General features: G+C 35.1%; 1 long non-coding RNA gene and 1 other non-coding gene across 2 annotated transcripts; both read right to left on the bottom strand.

Moving 5' to 3' along the window:
* Positions 1-4,255: 4,255 nt before the first annotated feature.
* LOC140885736 (small nucleolar RNA R71) lies at positions 4,256-4,362 on the bottom strand. Its single transcript, XR_012151153.1, has one exon. It is a non-coding gene; the product is annotated as a small nucleolar RNA R71 (small nucleolar RNA).
* Positions 4,363-6,539: 2,177 nt separating this feature from the next.
* LOC140879490 (uncharacterized) lies at positions 6,540-7,719 on the bottom strand. The gene is made up of 3 exons (XR_012149441.1): positions 7,595-7,719; positions 7,148-7,379; positions 6,540-6,720 (listed from the first exon to the last, which is right to left on the bottom strand). It is a non-coding gene; the product is annotated as an uncharacterized lncRNA (long non-coding RNA).
* Between the last annotated feature and the right edge of the window lie 7,387 nt (positions 7,720-15,106).

Genomic DNA, 15,106 nt, shown 5'->3' with positions numbered 1-15,106 from the left:
GGAAATGCCTGCCCCGAGATCAGTCAGAGATGTTCAGCGCTTAACCGGGAGGATGACTACCCTGTCCAGGTTTATATCTCAATTTGCCCATCAAATTTATATTTTCTTTCAGGTACTCAGGAAAGCTCAAAAGTTTGGTTGGGGAAAGGAATGTGAGCAAGCTTTCCAAGAACTGAAAGATGACATGGTCAACCTACCCATTTTTGTGAAGCCCGAGTCCGGGGAAAGGTTATGGGTATACCTATCGGCAACTAAACAGGCTGCAAGTTTAGTATTGATCAAAGAAGAGCAGGGAGATCAGAGGTCGGTCTATTATGCAAGCCAAACTTTGAAGGGGCCCGAGGTGAGATACGCAGAGTTGGAGAAGATGGCCCTGGCCATAGTGATCACCGCCAGGAAACTAAGGCCCTACTTCTTATCACATCCGATTACAGTGCTTACCAACAGTCCTTTGGGAAGGATATTGACTCAGCTAGAGGCATTGGGGCGGTTGATCAAATGGACAATAGAATTGGGAAAATATGATATTGAGTATCAGCCTCGGACTACTATCAAAGCTCAGGCTTTAACAGATTTCCTAATTGAGGTGGTTTCTTTTGGGCAGAAGGAAGTATGGAGAGTCTTTGTGGATGGGGCCAGCAATGTGGAGGGAAGTGGGGTTTGTTTGGTTTTGATTTCTCCTACTCAGGAGAAGATCAAGATAGCAGTGAGATTTTTTTTTTTCTAGGCGTCTAACAATGAGGCAGAGTATGAAGTTGTATTGACAAGATTGAAGACAGCCCGAGAAAGGGGTGCTAGTTAGGTCATGATATACTCTGACTCTCAGTTGGTGGTTCAACAGATAAAGGGTTTCTTCAGTACCCTAGAGAAAAGGCTACTGAAATATCTTGACCTCATCAATAAGTCGAGAGAATATTTCACCAACTGGAGTATAGAGCAGATACCTCGGGAATAGAATATTGATGCAGATACCTTGGCCAAAATGGCGGCATCGGTATCGGATGCGAGTGATCGGGAAGTCATCATACAGACAGAGCTTGTGGCGACGGTAGAGACCAGGACCCTTGATCCTCGGACTGGTACCTGGATGGCTCCCTTAATAAACTATATTCTGATGGGAACTATTCCCAAGGATCCAGAGCAGGCCAGACTATATATGGAGTCGGGAAATATTGGGTGGAGGAAATCCCTAATATATTATGGGCCTACCGTACTACTCCTCGAACGGAAACTAAGGAGACACCCTTCATCCTTGCGTATGGGTTGGAAGTAGTTTTACCAGTCGGGATAGAACAAATCTCAACCAGATTAGTAGCTTATCAGAAATATGGGTCAAATTCTTGAGCAAAGGAACTAGATCTAATCGAAGAGAAGAGAAGAAAAACCGGGCTGCAATAAGGATGGAAGCTTATCGAAGCCTTTCATGAGGGCTTATAATCAGAGGGTCCGACATCGAGAATTCCAGATATGGAGTTAGTCATGAAGAAATCCAACCCAACAGGCAAGGTGGGAAATCTAGAGGCTCGATGGGAAGGACCTTACAAGATAGTTTGCAGAGTTGGTACAAGTACCTAGTACCTAGAAGATAGCTAGGGGCGAACTCTCAAAAGGCCTTGGAACACATTAATCTTAAGAAGTACTATGCTTAACAGATTTTTTGTATTGTACTTCAGTATTTTTAATTAAATTTAGTTATTCTTCAAAAGAATGTTGTATTAAAAAGTTTGGGAAGCCTAAACACTCGACGTAGTCAATCTTAAAGACCGTGAGACATGAGGCGACATCTCTTAAAGTCCAGGAGGCATGAATACCTGGCACACTCCGAAGCCTGAGAGACATGATACCCCGACACCACTTAAAGTCTAGGAGGCATGAGACCATGGAATACTCTAAAGCCCAAGAGACATGAGGACTCGGCCCCTCTTAAAAGTCCATGAGGCATGAGGCCCTGCACACTCTAAATCATGGGAGACTTGAGGCACCGACACCTCTTAAAAGTTCAGGAGGCATGAAGCCCTGGCACACTCTAAAGCCCAAGATACATGAGGCACCGACACCTCTTAAAAGTCCAGGAGGAATGAGGCTCTGGCACAATCTAAAGCCCGAGAGACATGAGGTCCCGACACCTCTTAAAATTCTAGGATTCATGAGGCTCTGGCATACTCTAAACCCCGAGAGACATGAGGCCCCGACACCTCTTAAAAGTTTAGGAGGCATGAGGCCCTGGCACACTCTAAAGCCTAGGTGACATGAGGCCCCGACACCTCTTAAAAATCTAACAGGCATGAGACCCTGACACACTCTAAAGCCTGGGAGACATGAGGCCCCGACACCTCTTAAAATTCCAGGAGGGATGAGGCCTTGGCATACTCTAAAGCCCGGGAGACATGAGTCCCCGGCACCTCTTAAAGTCCAGGAGGCATGAGACCCTGGCTTTGTGGTTGAATTTTTAGGAAAACAAGTAAAAACAAATAAGTTTGGCAGATTAGGAGTGCGCTCGGACGGTCACTTTATACCGCTCAAGCGCAAAAATGAAGAAAACAAAGAAAAATGCAGAAGAGTGAGGCGCTCAAGCGGTCACATTATACCGCTCGAGCGCATCTTCGAAAAAAAATAAGAAAAAAAATCAGCGTAGCCCAGCGCCCGAGCGGTCACTTCTTACCGCTCGGGCACTCCCGGGATTATGGAAAGTTTATTTTATGGGTGTTTTACATGGAAAGAACTCTTGGGCATTATATATAGATAAAAATCTGACGTTTTAGGGTGGGAATAAATCAGAAGACGGATGGGAGAGCGGCTGCTGGAGATTTGGAAGATTTTAGCCTCATTTTGAGTTTTTCTTCTTCCCAACTTTGAGTTATGTTGAAATACTTTGTTGGATTGATTCTTATGATGAATTTCAGTAGCTAAACTTTATCTTGTTGGAACTTAGGAGATCCTACCCCTGAAACACATTTGTGTGATTGGATATTTTGGACTAATTTATTTTCTATCCTAATATTATTTGATTTTGTCATTGTTTTATTTTTCTATGTTGAAGAATAGCTAACTCTATCATATTTTCGTATGTTGTGAATTATTTCGAGAGATAGATTCATAATTAGGACGAGTGACACGATCTGTGGACTTAAAATATGCATAGAGATATGATATTTAGTACACGTTGATAACCATAAGCCTTTAGGTTGAAAGTAAGGGGATTTGAAAGAGCACAAAGAAATCGGTAATGAAAAATTATCGGAGAGATTTGATTATTTCATTAAGTAGTTTGGCATAACTTGAGAGAGAATGTCGATAATTTAGGGAATCTTGCCAAAAATATGCGTAGAAGTTGAATTTCAATCGTCCAGTTCAATTAGGGGGGAGGTGAACCAAGATTCCAACAAATTTCTTCATCTTATATTTTTTCTTCAAAAACATTCTAGTATCTGTTAATTTAAGCAATTTAAGTTATTGTCTTTAGTTGATAATTCTAGTTATAAATCACTCTAAAAATTTACGTTACTTTGGTTAGAGAATTTTAATAAGTGAATTATTGTTGAAATAGTTCCTATGGATGATACTCGTACCCAGTACCTTTTACTAAAACTTGATTTGTGCACTTGCAATAAATTCGATCGGAATTGAGAGATATTTATATTGATTTTCAGTGTTAGTATTTGTTATAATTGCTTTAATTTTTCTTATAAATTTTTTTTCCTTACCAATTTTAATCACCACTCTCATCTTTAAATTTTGCAAACGCAGGACTATTCCTATGGTGCATACGACACTCTTCTGACACGGAACTCATACCTCTTGATAATGAAATCGAGAGAACTTTTCATAAGAGAAGAAGGAAACAAAGAATTGCAATGAAAGAAGAAGAGCAACCAAGAAATAACGCGCCTAGATCTATGATGGAATTCTCTCAACCATCTATTGACGGCGCTAGGCCCAGCATTATTCGACCTGCGATTCGTGCAATCAGTTCGAGATCTAGCCAGCCATTATCCAAATGATTCAGAATTTTGTCCAATTTGGAGAGACTGAAATTGATGATCCGAATGACCATATTTCAAATTTCTTAGAAATTTGTGATACATTTAAGCATCAGTGAATTTCTGACGACGCCATTCGTTTACGTTTATTACCTTTTTCATTGAGAGATAAGGCTAAGAATTTGTTAAACTGTTTACCTGCAGATTCCATCACTACATGGGAGGATATGGCCAAAGAGTTTCTCACAAAGTACTTTCCCCCATCCAAATCCATGAAATTGTGAACCGACATTACAACTTTCTCTCAATTGGATCAGGAATCACTTTATGAAGCATGGGAGCGCTATAAAGATTTATTGAGGAGATGCCCACATCATGAACTGTCAAACTAGCTTGTGGTACAAACTTTCTATTATGGTTTATCGTCTACTAACCGTAATATGATATATGCAGCCGCAAGTGGAAATATTTTGAGAAAATCACCGAAGGAGGGCTATGAACTATTGGAAGAGATATATTCTAGTAGTTATCATCCTCATTCTGAGAGGGATATGCCCAGAAAATTTTTAGGAGTCCATCAAGTGTATGAAATTACTGCTATGCCAGCTCAATTAGAAGCCCTTACGAAGAAAATTTATGGGTTGAGCGCAGGAAATTCTGCAATGCGAATTCAAGAAGTGTTTTGTGATAATTGTGGGGGTGAGAATTTTACTAAAACTTGTCGGACTGGAGATCCTACCTACCAACCAGAAGGAGTTATGGTGAATCATGTAGGGAAGCAAAACCGTCCTAAGAACAACCCTTACTAGAACTCAAATAATCCAGGTTGGAGGCAACATCCAAATTTTTTATGGGGAAGTCAGAATAACCAGTATCGACCGCAAGGAAATCAAAACTATGGTAAACAACCCCAAGAAGAAAAAATTCCCATTGGAACAGATGATGACAACGTTTATTTCTGCCACTGAGACTAGAATACAAAATCAGTATGCTTCGATAAAGAATTTGGAGAATCAGATAGGGCAGTTGGCAAAAGATTTGTCAAGTAGAGAGCCTGGTACCTTGACAAGGGACACAGAAAAGAACCCAAAAGAGCAGGTGAATGCAATTGAGTTAAGAAGTGGAAAGAAAGTTGAGACCGAGAGACAAGAACCGCAAGAGACAGAAGTCATTGTTGTACTGGGGAAAATAGCAGGTAAGCCCTCTAATTCTACACCACCACCCACATATTTGAATTGAATATTTATGGCATTTAAGATTTAAATTCCGATATTAGAAATTAAGAAGACTCAATTAGATGCAAAAGATTGACTAAGGACCAAACTAAAAAGAATGAGAAGTTTGGGGACTAAATTGCAATTTGGCAAGCAAGTGGGGTAATACATGTCTTACATATATACATGAGTAACGTGTGTATATCCTTACCATTTCAGAAGTTTTGAGCAAAGGGAGAGAAAAGAGAAGAAGAAGCAGATTCCTTTGTTCTAAATTCGGGTAAAAGTTGATCCGCCCGGTAGAATTTTAAATTAATCTTATATTTGCGATCACGGCTTCGAGTGCTACGTTTTAGCGTAAGTTTCTTTAATATTTATGTTTCAATGAAATTAGATTTACGGCCAAGATAATAACCTCAAATTACGTTGAACTCTACCTTGTTGATCCCCCCCTAAAACATTATGTTTAATAGAAGAAGTCGGGGTACAAATTTGGAGCTATACAAACCAATAACAAAATTTTGTGATTTTTTTAAAAATTCTTAAAAGAAAAAACTGTAATTTTGGTCCTGTATGTTTGTTACTTTGTGATTTTAGTCCTCTACATTTTCATATTTCAGTTTTAGTCCTATATGTTCTGATTTTTGGCAATTTCAGTCGTTTTTATTCAAAAATGCTTACATGGCACTATACACGTCAGCTCCACATCACCACTACATTGGTGACACATCAGCGCCACATCAAAAAAGGACTAAAATTGCCAAAAAAATAAATATAGCGGACTAAAACTGAAATATAAAAATATAGACAACCAAAATCGCAAAGTGACAAACATACAGGACTAAAAAAAATTTACCTTCTAAAAATCACGTTTCTTGCTAGAAAATTTAGAAGGAAATCGAAAGCAATCGGTGCGTGCCGACCAAAATAACCTCAGTTATTTTGAAAGGTAATGGAGATAGTATGTATCATTTTGAAATTAAAGTAATATTTCATTTATGAGTACTTTCAGTGTTTGGTACAAGGGATTAGGTAGATTTGTGTGTGATTTTTTATTTAAGCCATTGTTTTATAGGATTTTTATTAAAACAAGTTAATCTAACCTAGAAAGGATAAAATTGTGTTATAGTAGGTTAACTAAACTCTCCCCCCACCCTCGTATTACTTATCCTTGTATTTATATTGCACATAAATTCCATAATTACCCTTCTATCCAACTTAAAAATCACCCATCCAATAAAATATAAATGGTATTTTTGGTAAAAAATTTTAAACCATTATTTAATCTTATTTCTAAAAATTAAACCAAACACAATACTATTTTCGACACAAATTACCAATCCTTATCCATCATGTCTTTTATCATTTATTTAATATTCCTATCAATTGAATCAAACACTGCGTTAAATGACATACAATCAATCACATAGTTATTTGATCATTTATCCAATTTCGACGCACTCTGTCGTCTCATCCAATGCACAAATCTTGTCACTTTTTTTACTCGTAATGACATGTTCCATAAGCTGCAAAATATCAACATAAAATAAAATTATATCATGCATCCTCAACACTTAAATATATATATAAAATATTACTAGGAAAAAAGACTGTTATTCATGTTCACAAATCTAAAATACCCTTGTTTACTGATTTACACGATAATTTAACCTATCAAGAATGTGAACATAAAGTTATTGAGTTCAAAAAATTTTCATATCTACTTGCATGAAAATATTATACAAATACTATATACCCCCTTAATTTCATCAAGAATTTGACCACAAAACTAATCAAATCAATAATTTTTCAAATCAATTTACTTGCGTGAAAATAATATGAATAATGAAATATAGTCTGTAAAATATAAGAATTAAATCTACTATTAACATAAGATGTTCTCATTATAAAAATAATGAATAAAATAACAAAACCGAGAGAGAAAATTTTTACATGGATCTTGCAAAGTTATATCACCAAGTCCCCGCCGACAATCGCCCGTGAAACGGAAGTAGGAATTGAGAACAAAAGATGCATGATGGAACAATCTGTTGGGCTCATAGCACATGCCCTTCGGCATAATCGGGTAGCATTGTACTATGTGACAGGCGAATTTTAAAAATGATATTAAGTCAGGGATGTGACCGCGCGCGTGGGGGCTTATAATGCACCATGCCCTTGAGTACTGTAATAAAAATTTATCGTTAAATATGATATAGATATATATTATGATTATGTGACTCGAAAATGAAAAGAGAATTAAAATCACAAAATTTGTTTAGCATATAAAAAAATCACAAAGTTTTAATCCAGTTTTTCGAGACGATAAGCTGAATTAACGAAATCATATAATGAAATTAATTTAAATTCATGAATCAACATCGAACTATGACTACTTACTTTCACTTGTGCATCACATTTAGAGGCAACGACTACGATAAAAATTGAAACAATAAGCAAATAGATATTTTTGTTTGTCATTTTTTTATCTAGTACGGCTTTTTGTAAATAGTATTGAAAGTTGTTTTGAATTTAAATAGGCGTGGATTATAAATTTTTGACGTATTTACCATAATAAATACATATATAGGCGTGAGAAACATAAGTCCTTAGAATTCATTAAATCATCTTTAAGCAAAATGTTATATGCATAATGAATATTACACATTAGATTACATAATATTTTTGAAATTACAATCAGACATAATGCACTTTTAAAAGAGTTTTTTTCCAAATAAATTATAGGAAGAATTTGCAATTTAAATGATAATAACATACATCTCATTTTAAATATATCATGTAATTTGCTATTTCCATTTGCATGGCATTTATTTTTCCAATAATATATTTCTAATATTAAAGTTAATTGTTTGTGATTCTATTTTTAAAATATGTTACAATAAATTAAATCATATTACAAATTTAGAAATTATATTACATGATAAATCATATTACGATTTTGTTATATCATAATTATATTGCAAGTTATTTGGTTTAAATAGGCGTGAGTGTAACGCCCGTAAATCCGTTTACGTAAACTCGCATTCTAACTAGGAAAAAAATTAAATTAAAATTTAGAAAAAAATGGGTTAAATGACTTTATGTGAATTATGTGATTTTATTTGAATGATTTAAATATTATTTTTAGCATTTAACCCGCATTTATGCTATTTATGGAATTTTTAAGAAAATAATATTTTTGATCGCGTAGACGAGACCATGGACGAACGAGATATAGGGATTTTATTTTAAATATTTTTATGATAATTTTATGAGCCTTAAAATATTATTTTAAGGTATTATTTTCAGAAAATATTAGTTTTTATATAAAAATATATATGGAACCAATTTTCACTAAAATAAGCTATGTTAAAGGCTTTTAAGGAGTTTTAAAAATTATGTAAAATATTATTACGAAAATTTATCAAAAATTATTTAATTTTAAAATTTATATTTTTATACTAACATGATAAATATTTTTCCTAAAATTATAACTTAATAATTAAATGGGTAGATAAATATTCTAGAACCTACTTTTATTCACCCTTCCTCATGTAAAATACCTAGCCACCATCTCTTCTTCTTCCCATCACACTCATCAGATTCAAACACTTGCACACACGAGTTTTGAAGATTCTAAGCAAAGGATTGAAGATCGTTCGTCTCGGTGATCGCCGCACACATCATATTCACGTTTTCTTCGAAATAATAACAAAGGCACGTTTGAATTCTCTTTTTGGCCACCGTTTAAGTCGTATATTCTGATTTATGCATAAAACCTTTGATTTATCATGTTGAGTTCGAGTTTTCAGAGATCATTGCATGTGTATGCTAGCTGCTCGCAGTTCATGTATTTCATGTTGTTCCCTCAAGTTTCTGTTCTTTTCCTTTCATGTGATCGGCTGAGGCTGTTGTTCTTAGTTAAGGGTCGTACAAGGGTCCCTAAGAGTCTAGAATCTATTTTGGTGTGGTCACTAGGGGATGAGAGGTTGAAGGCCGAAGCCCTTTTGCTGCTGGGTGCTACATGTCGGCAGTTTCTGGGTTTCCCGGAAGAGCGGTTCCGCGGCTGGGCTGTGTAGGGGTTGGTTTAGAGTGAGGAATGACTCGTTGGAACCGCCATGACATGCCATAAAGGCCTGCTGCTCACGGCCGAGACCTGTACTCTCATGCATACTCTCATGCAGGTCATGTGGGCCGGGCTCGGGTTTTGGGTTCGGATTGAGTCTAAAGGATGTCGGGTCAAGTTAGATGGGTCCGGGTCCGGGTCCGGGTTGTGTTAGTTGGACTCGGGTATTTTATTTTTAATTTTATTAATAGTTTAAATGTGATTATGGGCCTAAAATTTGAATTAATTAATTTATTGGGATTCATGGGTTTAATTAATTGAGCTTAAATAATTAATTAAGTCCGTCCAATAATTTTTATGGGCCTAGGGCCCATAGAATTTATTGGGCCAGCTTTTGAGATATTGGGCCCATTGGGCCAGACCAGGTGATAAATGAGCTTGACTTGGTTATTGGGTCAGATATGTCTTATTGGACTTGAATAAATTATTTGGGCTTAAATGTAAGTTAATGAGCTTAAGTTGAGTTATTGGGCCAGTCTAGAAGTTAATGGGCCTAAGTCTAGAGAGTCAGCAGTCTGAACCAATCTATGAAAAAAAAATATGCATGGTCCGTAAATATATATTTAATTATTTCATGAATATTTTAATTATGAAAAAGTATTATTTTTATATTTATATTATTAATTAATTAAATATATATTTACGGACAATATTTTATAAAAATAAGATCATGAAAAATTTTAAGCATGTGCATGACGATATATGTATATGTGTAATGCTGGGCAATGAAAAATATTTTAAGGGAGTTGAAGTGGGTGTGTGACAACCTACGAGATTGGAGATGGGATGCCTAGGCCCGGAGACCTTTCCATATGCGCGGGCGGGACTGTGGGTCGGGATACTGGGGTCCGATTTCCTTTCCATACGATTATGATTATGTTTGCCTACAGATCTGGGGTCTGCCTGGTGAAGGGGCCAAGAGGTGGAGATCTCACCGCCACGTACGCTGGTTTTAGATTGATCAATTGACATGACACGTCACATAACATTGATATAACCTTCAGATTTTTAAATGATGATATGCCCTTATTATGATGCATCATGATTATCTATGAGTATGTATGCTATGTTATGTGATGATCATGATATATGTATTATAGGACATGCATGGATATATACATTATTTATTATGTATCTTGCATGTCATGTATTATAGGACATGCATGGATATATACATTATTTATTATGTATCTTGTATGTATTATATATTGCATCATTTTTATTCATGTTGCTACTATGAGATAGAGCATGCTGAGCCTTTAGGCTCACTAGACTTAAATGGTGCATGTGAGCAGATAGACTTTGATGTAGAGCATGTTGACCCGACTGGCGGTGAGGACGTATGAGATTCCGAAAGTTGGTTAGCCCGTGACAATCACTCTAGTCATGTTTTTAGTGATTTAAATATTATTACATTTTTCGCACATATTTTATGATTTAATTATGGGTTTATGGATTTTTAGGTGAGAATTTTTATGAGAGGTTGATGATGATTTTATTGCATGGATTATACTTTTATTTTATTTGCATGCAAAACTAAGATGGATTTTTAGTTAGAATATTTTAATGGAAATTTATTTATATTTATAAATATTTTAGAAAGTAATTATTTAATATATATATATATATATATATATATATTATACTAGGTATTTAGTTATTTATTTATTTATGATTAATGATAATTAAGTAATGATTTATTTAATATATATATTTATGCACGTTTCAATTATATATATATATATATATATATATATATAATATTAAGTATTGTTTTATTTATTTATTTATAGATGCATGATTTCTAAATATATTTTATATTAAGTAAGAAGTAATTTATTTATTTATTTATTATTTTAAAAAAAATTAGTAGTAGTTGGATCTAGTCATTTCAATTTGGTATTAGAGCAAGGTCGTTGGAGGGTATTAGCCTGTTACGTGGAGCTCAGAAGTCGCACTGCCAGTCTGTGAGTTTTAAATGTTTTAAGTTATATTTTATGTAGGGGCACATGCATGAATTATGTTATGAGAATTTTATGTTATGAAAATTTTAAGTATGAAAGTTTTAAAATTAAATGTTTAGTTATGCATGGCGGTTACGTATGAGATTTATGGAAATTACAACATATCTCCGAATCATGTTTTACGAAAGGATGACCACAAGGAATTTAGAATTTTTGGAATTTTATTATAATTTGTGTGAATCTAAGTATGATATTTATGATATATGGGTTGACACTTGAATATTTGAATTAACTTATTGATTTTAAGTTAGAATTCTTTTATGGGTGAATTATTGGTTAAATTGATCGTGGGATTAGCACATAGGGTAGATTATAAATGTAATTATTTAACTCATAAATTTGAGATTTTTGAAGAATTATTTGGGAACTATGGTTTACTCGTACAGGTTATGATTTTTCGGATTTAATTATGACAAGGAACATAGTTGATATGTGAGGTTATTTTTGAGTTTGCATGGAAAGGTTTTACTAAGTTCATTTTTTTTAGAGTTAGGTGTTTCGTGCGTGAGAGAGAAAACACCATTTAATATTATAAAAATTGGTCATAAAATGACCCGGTCTGATCCAATTCAATGCTCTTGTGTTATTTTATTCCAATATATAATTTAACACATTTTTAAAATTTATCTGAAATAGTTTACTTTGACCAGTAAATTCCTCAATAAATAAATTGAGTCAATCTCAGTTTGACCAAAAAACCAACACTTTGATCAGTCAACTTGGCCAAATTTTTTTTTTCTAAATTTAATTATTTGGAAAAATATTTATTTTAATTTCAATATCTCAATAATTATATCAAAATGTCGATATTACCAGATCTCTAGAAATAGTCAAATTCTTTAACTAATTGACACGTGTATTTTGTAAATACATTCTATAACTTATTTAGGAGCAATAATTATTTTATTAACTCAATAATTATTTTAATTTCCAATTAATTCGGTAATAAATTTTTGGAACGTTACAACACAGATCGATCTAGAGGGTCATAATTCTTCAGTCTCTTGTCAAGAATTTGAGTCAGTTTCCTTATTCTTATGAAATCAAAGAAATATTACCTCTGGTTCAGTGCTTCTTGGATATAAATGGTTTTGACAATTTTGAGAACTATTTCCTCAAGTCGTATAAACCTGCTGAATTTTCCTTTCTTATGAAGATAGCGGGCAAGAATTGAGGTGCGACTGTTGTGCCATCCATTATTTTGTGATATTTTTATATCTATTTTGCATGCGTTCATCTTATTTTATATGTGTTTTTCTTTGTTTTATTTCATGCATATGTGTGTGATTCTCCTTGGTTTATTTACAGATAAATAGAAGGCAACTCGAGATTTCTGGTGAAAAGAAAGCAACAGTGCCCTTGAAGAAAGAATGAAGAAAAGATGTTGCGACTGAAGATGGAAATGAGCAGCTGCAGATGAATCAAAAGAAGAGTAGGAGTAGCGCTGATGCACTATCCCAAGGAGCAGCTGCGCAGATGCAAGAAGAGAACGAGGGAAGCGCTTATGCGCCTGAACCAGCACGTCTATGCCTACGTGAAGAAACGAATTAACGCTTCTGCTCTTTAGGAGATGTGTAGATGCGTGATGGAAGATAAGACTAGCGCCTCTGTGGAAAATCTTGCGCATCTGCGCAAGCTGGGAAAATAGAGAACAACGCAATTGCGCCTGAAGAAGCATGTCTGCGCAATGGTCTGTGCTTGAGAACTCTTGGGGCATAAAATATCTCGCTCGAGTGCAAATTCTTGCGCTCGAGCAAGAAACGTTGATAATTTCAGGATTATGGCAGAAATTTGCTCGCTCGAGCGCAATTTCGTGCGTTCGAGCGAGAAATCGCGTATCAGGAAAAAATAAAGATTTTGGAAATTAAAACTCTTGACTTTTCGTGCTTTATTTCTTGGGCTTTATAAGACATAAATACGAAATTAGATAGGAGATTAAGGTGTTGGAGATCGCACGAACATGAGAAGGCGGCTAGGATTGAAGATTGAAGCTTTCAGCATCAGTTTTCTTCTCTTTTCTTCTATTTCTTTATTCATGGTTAAAACCTTGTTTGGATCATGTTTTTGTTTATTGAGTAGTCATTTTTTTCGGTCAAGGCCACGAGATTGGGCTGAACTAATCGTTGTTGAATACTTGGATTTTATTTGGGATTTTTCAGATTTTTATCTCTATTATTGATTATTGGATTTAAATTTTGTCTTGTGAATAATCTGATCAATTATTTACTTGCATGTTAATTGATTTTGAGTCGAACGATTATAAATTTATTTTGATCGCTCCAATAATTAACAAAGTATTTGAATAACTACATCCATATGGTCTTTACTTGGGCAGTGCATGAACCGAATAACTAAACTAACAACATAAGAAATGTCAGGACGAGTGTGAGATAAATAAATTAAATTACCCACTAGGTTTTGGTAAATCAATTTGTCGGTTGACGCTTGATTTGGATGCTCCACACGCTTTAGATTTTGTGCCATTGGAGTGTCTACTGGCTTGCGATCTAGCATTCCCACTTCAGCCAATAGATCAAGCACATATTTTCTTTGTGATAGAAAAATGCCTTGTTTCGACCTAGACACTTCGATCCCTAAGAAGTATTTAAGTCCGCCCAAATTTTTCATTTCAAATTAAGTAGCTTGTTGGTTTTTCAGCTTAAAAATTTTCTCTGTACCGTCCCCCGTAATAATCATATCATCAACATAAATTATCAAGATAGTTATATTTCCTTGTCTTCTTTTCACAAAAAGGGTATGATCAGAGTTTCTTTGCTGAAAAGCATAGTTTTTTATTGCAATGCTAAACCGGCCAAACCATGCATGTGGTGACTGCTTCAACCCATATAAAGCCCTTCGTAGCTTGCAAATATTTTCAGAAGTGGATGTAGTATAGTACGGTGGAACATCCATATATATTTACTCTTGAGATCTCCGTGGAGAAAATCGTTCTTCACATCAAATTGGTGTAATGGCTAGCCCAAGTTTGCTGCCAAAGACAATAAAACTCTAATAGTGTTTAGCTTGGCTACTGGAGAGAATGTCTCTTGATAGTCTATCCCGTATGTCTGAGCATAGCCTTTGGCGACTAATATTGTTTTGTATCATTCAATATATCCATCTGCCTTATGCTTAATAGAGAACATCCACTTACACCCAACTGTCTTTTTTCCTTTTGCTAGCGGAACAATTTCCTATGTTTTATTCTTTTCCAAGGCTTCAATTTCTTCTTGAATAGCTTTAAACCATTCTAAATATGTTAATGCCTCATCAATCCCAAAGGAATGGAACAAGTAGATAACTTGTATGCGAAAGCTTTAAGATGTTGTGACTGTCCATGTGTAGTAACATATTTCGAGATCGGGTACTTCGATTGTTTCCCTGCACCATCTGGTGAATAACGGGTTGGGGGCTTGCCCCTATTGTGCTTGAAAGGTAAGTTATAACCAATAGAGGTATCCAAAGCATGATTAGGAGGTTGAGTGTGAGATGTTACCTCACTGACATTCTGAGGTAAAGGATTGTCATTGCTGTGTACATCAAGGATCTCTTTACTTGTCGTGACCGACTCACTTTCTGGACTTTCATCAATGGTCGGAATATCTTCAGTTGGAGAACTAATTTTAGTGTAGTCTGTATTTGGGACTTTTTGGGTAGTGTCGGTGTAATGATCTTAGGTACAAGAGGTGTGATGGGTGCAGTTTCATTTTCAGTTGTTCAATCCCTTGACTTTTGATCTTCATCCCAAGGCTCTCCCTGAAG

Source organism: Henckelia pumila, chromosome 2, assembly GCF_033568475.1.
Source record: "Henckelia pumila isolate YLH828 chromosome 2, ASM3356847v2, whole genome shotgun sequence".
Taxonomy (NCBI): Eukaryota; Viridiplantae; Streptophyta; class Magnoliopsida; order Lamiales; family Gesneriaceae; genus Henckelia; species Henckelia pumila.
This window is presented reverse-complemented; position numbering and strand designations above follow the sequence as displayed.